General features: G+C 37.7%; 1 non-coding gene across 1 annotated transcript; it reads left to right on the top strand.

The window, feature by feature from the left end:
• Positions 1–3,958: 3,958 nt before the first annotated feature.
• On the top strand, positions 3,959–4,031 carry TRNAV-CAC (transfer RNA valine (anticodon CAC)). Its single transcript has one exon. It is a non-coding gene; the product is annotated as a tRNA-Val (tRNA).
• Positions 4,032–12,413: the final 8,382 nt, after the last annotated feature.

The raw sequence follows: 12,413 nt of genomic DNA, 5'->3' as shown, positions 1-12,413 counted from the left end.
CTTTTAAGCATGGAGTTATTGGATACATATTGTGGTGTTGGAAAGCTCCGGGACCTGAGACTCCAGAAATGAGATCCCAAAAGTTTGGGTTCAGGTCTCTTTTATTTGCCTATTTAACATGGTGTTGTACTATAGTGTTAGCGTTTGAAAGGTCGGGGTCGACTAACGAAAGCGGTAATGTCAGAAATTGGGCCCTGGCCTCGAAGCTCCAGAAAATGTGGTTCCGAAATGTTGGGCTCGAGTCCACTCTATTTCTCGTTTAAGCATGGAGTTGTTGCATACAGATGGTGACGTTGGAAAGATCCGATTCCCCTCAGCACAGTGGTGGTCAGGAACCGGGTCCCCACCATGGGGTCCCAGAAATGGAGTCCCAATGTTTTGGGCATGAGCCCCTTCTATACGCCTATTAAACATGAATTGTTGTACGAAGGTGAAAAACTTGTACCTTCCTAAAAAAAAAAAAAAACTTGTATCTTCCTTATAATTATTAGATAATAATCTCAGCTCCTAAACACGTATAAAAGATACCGAAGTTATATTTCAGCAAAAAACAATTACCATAAAACATCTCTTTGCATGTGTAATGACTGAAATGTATTATACTTTGCTTCCCTCCCAAATAAATTCATTTCACCATTCCATTTATTCTCATCATCTGCGTCTCCTTTAGTCTACCCAGGATGACAGTCGGACATAAAACTTAAAGATTGCATTTTCATTTTCACATTTGGAGACCCTGTATCTGTGTTCCTTGAGTGCCCCAAATGCTAAATAATGATGGGTTGGAAGGCCCATGAAGTTTAGTACCTGGTACACCCATTATCTCAACTTGCCCAAAAAGTTAAGGGCTCACGTTAAGTTAACGCCCCAAAACTTTGGTTTTCACACCTTATTAACCATATTGGCCCAAAAGATGAAATTTGTTAGCCCGTCGATCTTTATCTCGACTAGCCCAGAAAGTTGGGAGGCTCTGGTGAAGTTAGCCCCCAAATTTTCGGCGCCTATATCACATTAACTATGGGAGAACGAAAGCTGAAATTTGGTAGCCCATCCAGCCCGTAGACAGTACTATGTAGGCCATTCATTCTATGGACCAGCCCAGAAACTTGAAGGGGGGGGGCTCACGTTAAATTAGAGCCCGAAATCTTTGGCGCGCATACCTCATTAACCCTTTCGGAACAAAATCGATTTTGGGGTTTTCGTAGACTTTCAGTTAATGATTTATTGCCCAAACACTGTTAGCCCGATTAATATCGTTTACGTCTTGTATTTTAGAAGAGGGACATGGCTATTTTTTGGTGTAAGTTAGATTGCAGTGTTGCTAACGGGAGGGATTATTGAAAAAATGTAGGAGTGAAATTTTTTAAAAAAAATCCCTAGCCGAATTTCATGATTTTTTCTAGCTGGCAACACCGAAGCCACATGGGTTCAAGTCACCTAAAAAGAATTTTCTGGTATGTTGACAAGGTACAGTAAAAACCTGAAGTCGCTGGCTGCCATACAAAGAGAGAAAGAAAAAACTCTCTCATAATACACATGAAATTTTGGCACTTCTTACGCGTCAGAAGCAAAAATCAGCATACATGGTGTTTCACCGGCTTCCCTAATTATCCAATCGTGCTCCTCTATGGTGCGTTTTGTAGGCCAAGAATGATTCCAGACAGTTGTACGTTGGTTTGAATATAGCCAAGGACACTGAAATAATAGAGGGGAAAGGATAAATTTCCCAAATTTTTCACAAACAATTACAATTAACATTAAATTACAATTTAAAAATGTTTTCATCGTTTGTTTTAAATATTTTGTTTTAAACAAAACAACCCTGGAAGTTAGTAAATTTGGGACGAAGCCCAAACTAGCAAAAACTTGAACTAATTACATGAACCTTCGATTGTGCCACCTGCAAAGTCTATAAAAGAAGTGACAATTCACAGCAACTAGGTAACTAAGAAAATGTTAAGCTAAGTCAATTGAACTTAACGGCAATCTTCTGAACAAGGAATTTGCCAACTTGATCAGAAGTACTGGTTTTTGGGGGGAGGCTTCTCCTTTCTCCCTGCTGAGACAAGACAGCTTTTTTGGACCTCCTGAATAAGTCATAGTCCCCCAAAAAAACTTCCTCGGTACACCCCTGTATGATTATTTAATTATATATATCACTATTTTATTTGTCAGTTTCGTTTCTATGCAGTTTCGATCGTATGCAGTTTCGATCGTACGCAGTTTAGACCGTACGCAGTTTCGGTCGTACGCAGTTTCGATCCTACGCAGTGTGGATCCTACGCAGTTCCGACCGTACGCAGTTTCGACGCTACGCAGTTTCGGTCGTATATAGTTTTGATCCTACTCCGGTTTTTCCCTATATAACTTCAAAAAAATACTATTACTTAATATTCTGTGATTATAAAATAATTGTTTTTTTATTGTTCGATCATATGACCTTATCTGTTTTCGATCCTACGCCGGTTTTAGTTTCGATTGTACGCAGTGTCGATGCTACGCAGTGTCGATCCTACGCATGTAATCCATCTGAACCGCACGATCGAACCCGGGTCTCCCACGCCAAAGGCGAGTACGCTAATCGCTTAGCTACGAAGGAGTTCAATCCACGAATGTATTAACAGTCTTGATGATTATGCATAGTTTCACAAACTCTCCTCTGAACCATCATTAGGCTTCTTCACATTGTAACACCACTTTATAACCTATACATGCGTTATGCGGGTTCGTTTAATAGTCAAGTTAAATGCTTCTTGTGTTGCTAGTGATAAAACAAATATTCAAAATATGTCTACAAGCATGTTTGTGAACCACGACGCAGTCTTAAAAAAATTGAAAATTACTGTTCCAAGTTCCGTGGCGCAACTTCACCGATGCAACTCATATATGACTTTTCAAACATTCCTCGTATGCACAACTTATACAATTTTCAAAATCAGCCTCAACACTTCTATTTTCATTTGGAACATCAGGTAAACAAGGTCTCTCCAAGGTCATGAAACTTGACGTAGATTTGCCAATTTTACTTTCCAATAAACGCGAGGGTATGTCCCGCTTATCAACTCCCATCCTCTTTTGCCAGTTTTTTCTCTCGCGCTGCACGGAGAACATCTCATTAGGTTACAGTCTTGTCGGATTGTTCATAAGTTTCATTCGGTTGTTATTGTTGTTATCAATTTTTTATATTTTTACTACTATTATTGTTAACATTCAGTTCAAATAATGGTTAGTGTTCGTGTTACAGTTGTTTAAGTGCTGCTTTTTCTCCCCTCGTTTTCCATGTGCTTTAATTTTGGCAACATTGTTGGTGTACTTGCTGTTTCACTTTTTCTCAAGTGTGGGTTCGGAAGACAGCTTCACGAATTGTACCGAATGTTTCCGATCTATTACACGTGAAGGAAAGTATTTATATGATCCGTGTAAAGACCATGTTTCACGACTCGCTGCGTTCACTGCAATAGCATGATCATAAATTATTTAGTGTACATTTGAAACCATGCCTAGTGTTTGTGTGTGTCAAAAGAGAAAGGAAGGGGAGATTAAAGAAATGAAACTCGATTAAAGAACAAAACTGTAAATACAACCATTGTAGAAATGAGAATTTCTAAGTCATTATTGGTAAGGATTTCGACCTGAATATTCCTCCGTAATATATTTAATTTTTATAACCTTTCAATTTTTTTTACTTGATTCACAAATTTTACTTAATTCTCAATTTTTTTTACTTAATTCCTTACATAATTCACACAATTCTAGAAACAAGTATGGAGGAATTAAACAAATTTGACACAAAGGAATTTCTAAGAAACTAAGAAATGTATACAAACATAAATATTCCTAACTGTCAATATTCTACTTCTAATACTATTTGAAAAACCTCCATTTCTATAGCAAGAAAATAAAACCAACGTTATCTACTCATTCCTTATTTTCTAGGATTCGAGTGAATAGAACACCAGCCTCGGTAGCGCAGTAGGTAGCGCGTGAGTCTCACAATCTCAAGGTCGTGAGTTCAATTCTCACCCGGGGCATTTGATATTGCTAAAAATTCAATTAAAGGAAACCCAAGTGAATTACATATACCAAATGTCACAAAATTAAATCCCCACGTTAAGCGGGTCTGCATATCCAGGCTCCTAACTATGAAAACATTTACGCTCACTCCAACCTCAATCATTTCACGAATTCAACCTGTTTTACGTATGTTATTAGGACATAATATCGATTGTGATTTATTCTAAAAACACTTTTATACATTGCAAGAGCTGTAACGTCCAAATATTTACTGAGAACTCATAGTCGTATCGGAATAAACAAAAGCGAGTATGGAACAGTAAACTGCTTTCACAAAAGGCAAAAGAAGATGTGCAAAGGCATACAAAACGGTCGAGTGGTTTGGGTCGATACACCATCAATTACAGGTTTGTGTGTTCAAACCCGGTAGCAATTTTTTTTTGTTAAGTGTCTTCCTATTTTCATCCGGAGGCTGAAAATATTTCTTTGAGTAACTCATTGAAAACTTCTTTTGTTTCACATTCGATTAGAATGGAACATTATATGAATTGCGAATCTTAAATCCGTAGCTAAAAAAAAAAAAAAAAAAAAAAAAAAAAATGAAGTATACTCACTACTCCAATATCCTCTGATTTGTAACGAAAAACTATTTATAAACAGTGGTGAGTTCAGAAAATTATCCCCGGGGGAAATTTCAATATGCGGGTGGAGGGCTAACATTGGTAGTCCACATTGAGCACGATCGAATATATGGTCCTGAAGGCGGAAATTTCTTACACCGTAGCTCAAGATGGGTCTCAAATTCTTCCTCAGATCACGTCCTGAAAGCATCATTGCTTAAAAGCTTTTCGTAACAAATATAATATTACACTTGTTTCTCGTTCTACATTTAGAATTGGTAAAATCATAACTTATAGTGGATTATAATAAAAGCATAAAAATTACAATACCAGTCATGTATAAATTATCCTGTAAGTTACCAACTTTGGGACAGATTAAAACTCAAATATTTGTTTTCGGATTGCACTTAGAAGTAAGTCCTCTCTATATAATCCTGATTGGAAAGCCATGTATAACTCTAATTAATTAATCAATATTTATACAAATATTTTTTATTTTACAATTTTTACTATTCAATATTATATACACTTCATTTCCAAAATCAAAATCTCGAAAATGTATATTGTACGAGTGCAGATTCCCAAATAAATGATTATTTATTATATATATTGGTCTCTATTCGAAATCCTATTTAATCGAATCAGACAAGAACACTGACAGAAACATCGAGAACAGGTGAAAAAAAAGAGAGGAAAAAAGTGCTGTACTTGGCGGGAACTCGAACTCAGTTCGAATGGTGCTTTATCAGCCGCACGCCTTAGACCACTCGGCTATGGTAACAACTAGTGATTGTAAGAAATGCTTCGAGTAGTAGTTCTTATTACAGAATAACATTTTCTATTGTCTAAAATTTAAACCTAATTTACTTTGATATAATATATCTATTAATTTGTTCCATGAACACGTATTCGTTACTTTGATGAATGATGTATGTTGTTGATATAGATTCTATTACACGTTCTTTCGTAAATATTATAGAAAGTATCAGGGTTATTTATGATCTTTCATGGAAATTGACTGGCGCATGCGCAGTACACAGACAGTTCAATTGGAAGGCGAGAAAGGAAACGCTAACACACTGTTAGAATGTTTCCCTCGCAAGCAGTAGTTCCCAACCGAGGGACGGCGGGACGCACTTCCTCCTTCTGGGGTGGCGTGAATGGTTTACGAAGTCCCTTCGTTGTGTTATATTTCTTGAATGATTATGCACAATATCCAGTCACATCTTCTGCACATTTGGAAGTGATAAATCGTAGTATAAATAAACCGTCCTCCACACACAGTGATTATTGCTTTTCCAAGATTATAAACTGAAACACTTTTTATTTCAATAGAATATAAAAGTTTCAATGGGAGGGGTTACAACCCCTTCAACCCCCTGGGTCTTTGATATGTCACCGCCTAAACTGTAACTTTCAAGTTAGAATCGAAAAATGGAGACATGTGACCTACTAAATATATATTTTAGTTCATTATACATTTTTATAAATAAAATATCCACAATTACAATGAAAGTAAATGCTAAGTAATTATTGTAAAACATTGTACTTTCATTTTCCCTCTTTCTTCTCAAGTGAGCTTGAAAAATGTAAAAATGGGAGGTTAAGAATTTCAAATATTACGTATATTTTAGCGTATTACGAAATTTATATTTAATAGAATCCGGCAGGATCACAAACAGAAACGTCAAGAAGAGGTAAAATCAAATTGTACTGTGGTGGGATTCGAACTACTCTTGAATGGTGTCTCAGAATCTCTAGCCGAATGCCTTAGTCCACTTTTTTTTTTTTTAAACATCTTTATTTCCCAAGGTCACTTACATACCTGAAAGAAATTGGTCGTTTAGACATAAGGCATAGACGGTAAATACAAGTAGAAAGTTGGAATATATACAGTGCTATAAGAACAATACAAATCACATCATCATATTACATTTTTTTTTTTTGTGCTTATCAAGGTAGACAAGAACTTGTAAAATATTGACAGTATTATAAGAAATTTAGAGGTACTACAAATATGATCTTACAGATATTACACTAGTCGTATCATGTTAAAATGAGGTAGTCAAAAAGTTTGCGAAATTCTTGTGGAAAGGTACCATACCAAAAGTTTTCCATCTGGTGCGTTTTAAGAATTCATGATAATCCGTGACACTTATGTGACTGCGACTGGAATCAATATAGTATAAGGTGTGTCCTATTAGCCAAGTAACAGCATTATTGCGGGTTGGAGGGTACCAATGGTAATCGGGTAAGGTAATAATATCAGGTGTAAAATGGTGGGGAGATGTCCGACATACGATAGCAAGGAGAGCACATAGTTTTAACCACACAGACATTACTAGCTGGCAAGAGGTGTATCTGTGGATAATGGTGTCGGGGTGTCCACAATGGGAACACGCATTATGTGGTAGGCGATGAATGTCGAACAAACGTTGATTAGTAGCATGAATATCATGCACAACACTATACCATAAACTACGTACACAAGTCGGAAGAAACTTTCTATGAATATTAAACCATATGCGATTCCAGTTACAACTATTATTGTTCTGCTGTACTCGTATCGTAGTTGGAGTAAAGGTCATTTTTAAAAAATACAGATAAAAATCACGAGAACAGATTTCTCTTATCTCATCATGTTTAGACAGATAACTCCAGGCTAGGACGAATTTATATACATATAAGGGTGCGTGTTGAAGGAAAGGAACATTGGGTGGATTTGGAGCAGGTAAGGTGGGCGTCCAACATTGTAGCCATTGTTGTGTATGACTATGGTCCAAATGATACAATTTATAGCTACGTAATAAAAATAATATTTTACACTTGAGTCGTACATTGATTAAAGCAAGGCCACCATTGTCTACTGGTAACACCATTACTACCTGTGGAACTCGGAAGAAAAAGCCGCACCAAATAAACCAGCCAATGATCGATTGCACTTTTTTGGCACAGATGTCCGGAAGAGGCCATACCTGTGCTGTATACCATAATTGAGAACATATATAAGTATTCACATACCAGACTCTCTGGATTAAATTCAGCTGTCGATGACGATTTTGGAGAACAACTGTCCTGATTTTATTGATTATTGGCGTCCAGACTGTCTCAGAGTCTGTATCAAGATTACTCGTAAAATTAACACCTAAAATTTTTAATTTCGTCACAATTTCTGAATGACAGATAGTTAACCCTTTATTGACCGTTGCCCAATTATTAAAAGTTAAACTCTTCGTTTTATTGACGTTAATACTTGCTCCACTAGCATTACAATAACTATTTAAGCACTGGTGCACATAGTTTACCTGAGCAACAGTGGTACAACTGATTGAGACATCATCAGCGAAAGCAAAACAAACAATATTTTGAAAATCATGTAAATGTGAGACTGGAAAACAGGACAAATTTTGCAATAAAGGTTCAAGAACTAAGCCAAATAACAACATTGACAATGGACATCCTTGGCGGATACCTCGCTTGATAGATATGGGTGAGCTAAAGTAACCATTGATGTGAAGCTGGGATTTTGCATTGTGATATAAATTTTTAATATTAGCAATAAAACGTGAATCAAAACCAAATGCTTGTAGTACAGCATAAAGATAGTTATGCTCGACAAAATCAAAAGCATGTTTAAAATCTATAGAAGTGACACAGGCAGGGAGCTGTTGCACTTGAAAATATCCCATGATGTCTCGTAGGCTACACAGGGCATAGTAAATATTACGTTCTTTTGATAGCGCTGCCTGCTTACCACTTAAAAGTTTCTCGATAACTTTTTCCATGCGTACTTTATATACCTTAGACAATAATTTGACATCAGTATTTAACAGCGTAATGGGTCTAAAATTAGAAATATGAGCTTGGGCTCCTTTTTTCGGAACTAAAATAATGATACCATCATTTTGCATAACATTTCCAGATTGAAACATATCATTAAGTACAGCAGTGAAAGTATCTCCTACCACATCCCAATACTGTTTATAGAAGAGAAAAATGAGTCCATCCTTGCCAGGACTGCTACAATGCTTTGTAGTATTTAACACATCATAAATCTCTTGTTTAGTAATCGGGGCTAACAATTGTGCATTGTCAGCCGCTGTTAATTTACAAGATATATTGGAAAAGAAAGTGGGCCATATCTGAGTAGCAACTGGATGCGATTCAAATAGTTGTTCATAATGCTGTGTTAAACTGGACATAATATCAGGTAATGCAGTAACAACTTGGCCATTTTCTAATACAAGATGTTCCATAAAATTAGTTCTCCTTCTATTATGTTGCCGCATGAGGTGGAAAAATGTAACTCGTTCACTAGACAACAATAATTTGGAATCGAATGATTTAGTGATAGTCTGTAAAGAGTCGTTTTCTAATCGAATTAATTTTGCTCTGATTTTATTAATATGCATATACGTCTGCGCAGAGGGAGGCTGTTGCCACAACTCATGTAACACTTTGTAAAGGTAGTCAATGGTATTTTTGCTGTTCTGACGGTATTCAGAATGCATCCATTGGAAAAAAGATTTAATTTTATGCTTAGCATAATGAACCCACCACAAATTTAAACTGCCAAAATATCTCTGTTGTCGACACCAGTAAGCCCATTTCTCTCGAAACAGTTCTTTAATATCATCAGATTTCAGAAGCTGTGGATTAAGTTTCCAGTTAGAGGGACCGAACGTTGGGCTCAAACCAAGGAGAGGGGGAGGAAATTTGAGTAACATACACACAGCACTATGATCACTAAACGGAGCCATAAGAACATTAATGTCACACACACGAGGTACGAGATCGAAGGAGGTATAGATCCTGTCTATGCGTGACTTCACTGATGGAGTGACATGGGTATAAATGATATCAGTTCGTTTGGACCGCCAGGTATCAACTAATCGGAATCCGTGGACCAGTCTTTCTAATGCTAAGCATTTATTAAAATAGCCAGTAGAATCGTCACAAAACAAAATGGAATTGAAATCTCCAGCAAGGATAATACTCGTATGCGGAATCGAAAACAGAGGCACGATATCAGCATTAAAAAAATTTTCACGGTCAGTTTTGTGTAGAAAACCTGACATGCAATACACATTTACATATAGAATGTTATCGCATACAAGGCTGAGCCCATTGCCAGACGGTAAACGAGTAACGTGTTGCACATGGATTCCTTTCTTCACTAATATTGCAGTACCTCTACCACTATATCCAAGATTAACAAAACAATTATACCGATCTATGAAACTTAAATCGGCAATTTTGAGTTCTTGCAAATTGAGTATATCAAAGTCATGTAATCGTATAAAGTTATGTAACAAGCGTTGTTTCGTAGGACTAGTTATACCATTTAAATTTAAAGTACCCACTTTACGAACAGTGACAATAGGGTAAGACATACACAGCGGATAGAAAGTAAATAAAATTATGAGAGCTGCAAAATAAACGAACTGCATGCTGAGACCTGACAAACAGGAAAAAGAAAAAAACAACACTATTCAGGTTGATTCTTTACACTGTCTGTTTGTAGTGAATCGTCAAGGACAGTCGAGAAGCTAGGTTGCGATGATGTAATCGAAGCACCAACAACAGGCTCACGTGAGTCACGTGTCACGACAGCCTTCCCTTTCCCTGTGTTTGTTTTGATTTTCTTGTGTGTTGACAAGGCAATCTTACCTGCTTTTTCACTTATATAAACCGTTCTCACAGTTTTGCTGCTTTCCGCATCAACTGAGTCAGATAAAGGAGGCGGAAGGTCGTGAAGTACCTTAGTAGGCGGTATCTGCGAAGCACTGGTGTTGGAAGCCTCGTCCATTGCCGACACACTTATTAACGAACACTGGTCATTGACATCAGGCACCATGGGCGGATCTCCTATATCTTCGGGGGGCGCACTAGTTATTGAATCCTGTATCCCGGTATCCGTGGGTCGATCCAGGGAAGTAGGCACAGTCAGCACTGGAAACTCATTGAGGTCCTGTATCGATGGAGCACTGTGGGCACTGGGTAATGAGTTAGATAAGGCCGTTGTTAACGTACTGTTACCAGGTTGAAAGCTCTGATCGGTTGAGTAACGAGGAGTTTGAGGAAGAGTTTTTCCAGATAACTGGGACATATTGAGCGTCAGAGGAGCTGTACTCAAATGTTTGACGCGCTGTAGGCGTCGGGGACAAGAACTAAACGTGTGATCGACCTGGTGGCACGCGAAGCAAGTTGGGGGTTGCCCAGAGTATATAACGCTTGTTCGATAACCTTGGATGAGTAATTTCGAAGGAATATGCTTCTTGAGTTCCATATACGCTATACGTACGCCATTAAACACAGGAAAGCGGTACTTCTGGGACCATTGCTCATTTTCTATCTTTTTCACACTTCCGTAATTACTGAGGGCAGAATTGAGAAAACTAACATCTAGTTCAAGGGGGAGATCTGTGATACGTACACGTGTAAGAGTATCTGAAGCATTTTGCACTGAAACAAGGCTCCGCGAGCCATCTTGATGCAAAAAGGGAAGTTCACTAGGTGTATTGACGAGAAATTGTTCAAATTTTTCCGGAGAACTAAATTTCAAGAACACGCAATATTCCTCACTGTTTAATTGAATACCATCAATCTGATCCAAATTCACATGTACCTGTTCATCCAGCCAAATATGGATATCCAAAGCAGTTGGGCGTATATGTCGTGTACTTTTATCGAATGCAAGTTTCACTGTGTTCTGACGTAAACCACGAAACATGATGATCACCAATTCAAACAAAAAACAACAAATACTTTTCAAACAATAACTATATACTCGAAAAGTATCAAAGCTGTTCACTATAGCAAGATAGCACTAATCACAGTCACTTGAAATAACACTTAGCTAGCCGCACTTAACTGGCTATTCGGTAGTCACAACGAGCACGAGCAAACGTCCGCACTCCTTCACGTCTACCGGTGAACTCAGTCCACTCGGCTAATGTGACAAGTTGAAAATATAGTAAGCGTGTTTCATGTTCAATCTTTTGTTACAGTATGAAATTTATGTTGTATTCTCTGAAGTTTAAGCCTATTTTTGCCTGATGTAATAGTCTGTTGAAATTGTTTTATGTTTACGGTATTCTTTACTTTGACGAATGATGTTGTTAATATAGGTTCTATTACGTATTCGTTCATAAATATTACAACAATTGTCAGGATTATTTATGATCTTTCATGAAAATTGACTGGTGCATGTGCAGTAGAAACAGAAAGATTCACTTTACCGACATTTGTCATACACGCCAGAACGCAAATTTCTAACAGGTTCTGAAAATGCCTCGCTCTAAAGGTTGTGGAGAACTGTCTGTTGCTCTGAGAGGAGAAATCATAGGCCAAGCAAAAATGGGACAAACTGTGCCTCAGATTGCTAGAGATCTGGGATGTGACAAGAAAACGGTCAAGAAATGGGTTCAGCGACATGAAGAAGGTGGCGAATGGTTCAGGTCTCGGTCAAAAAGTGGAAGGCCAAAAGTGACAACTGCAGCTCAAGATCAAGCTTTAGTTACAGAAGTAATCAACAGACCTCAATGCCACACGTCAATCCTCTTGGACAAAGCCAGAGAATATAATTGTTCTCACGAAACAATAAGAAGAAGATTATTGGGGGCTGGTCTACACTGTTCAAGACCCGCTAGGAAGACTCTCCTGACTGAAACTCACAAGGCCAGACGAATTGAATGGGCACAGAATAACATAACCCAACCTCAGTCATATTGGGACTTAGTCATCTGGACCGACGAGAAGGTTTTCAAGTCTAACCAA

The sequence above is a fragment of the Thermobia domestica genome, chromosome 17, assembly GCF_964235325.1.
Source record: "Thermobia domestica chromosome 17, izTheDome1.hap1.1, whole genome shotgun sequence".
NCBI lineage: Eukaryota > Metazoa > Arthropoda > Insecta > Zygentoma > Lepismatidae > Thermobia > Thermobia domestica.
Note: the sequence above shows the minus strand (reverse complement) of the source record. Positions and strands in the feature narration are given on the sequence as shown.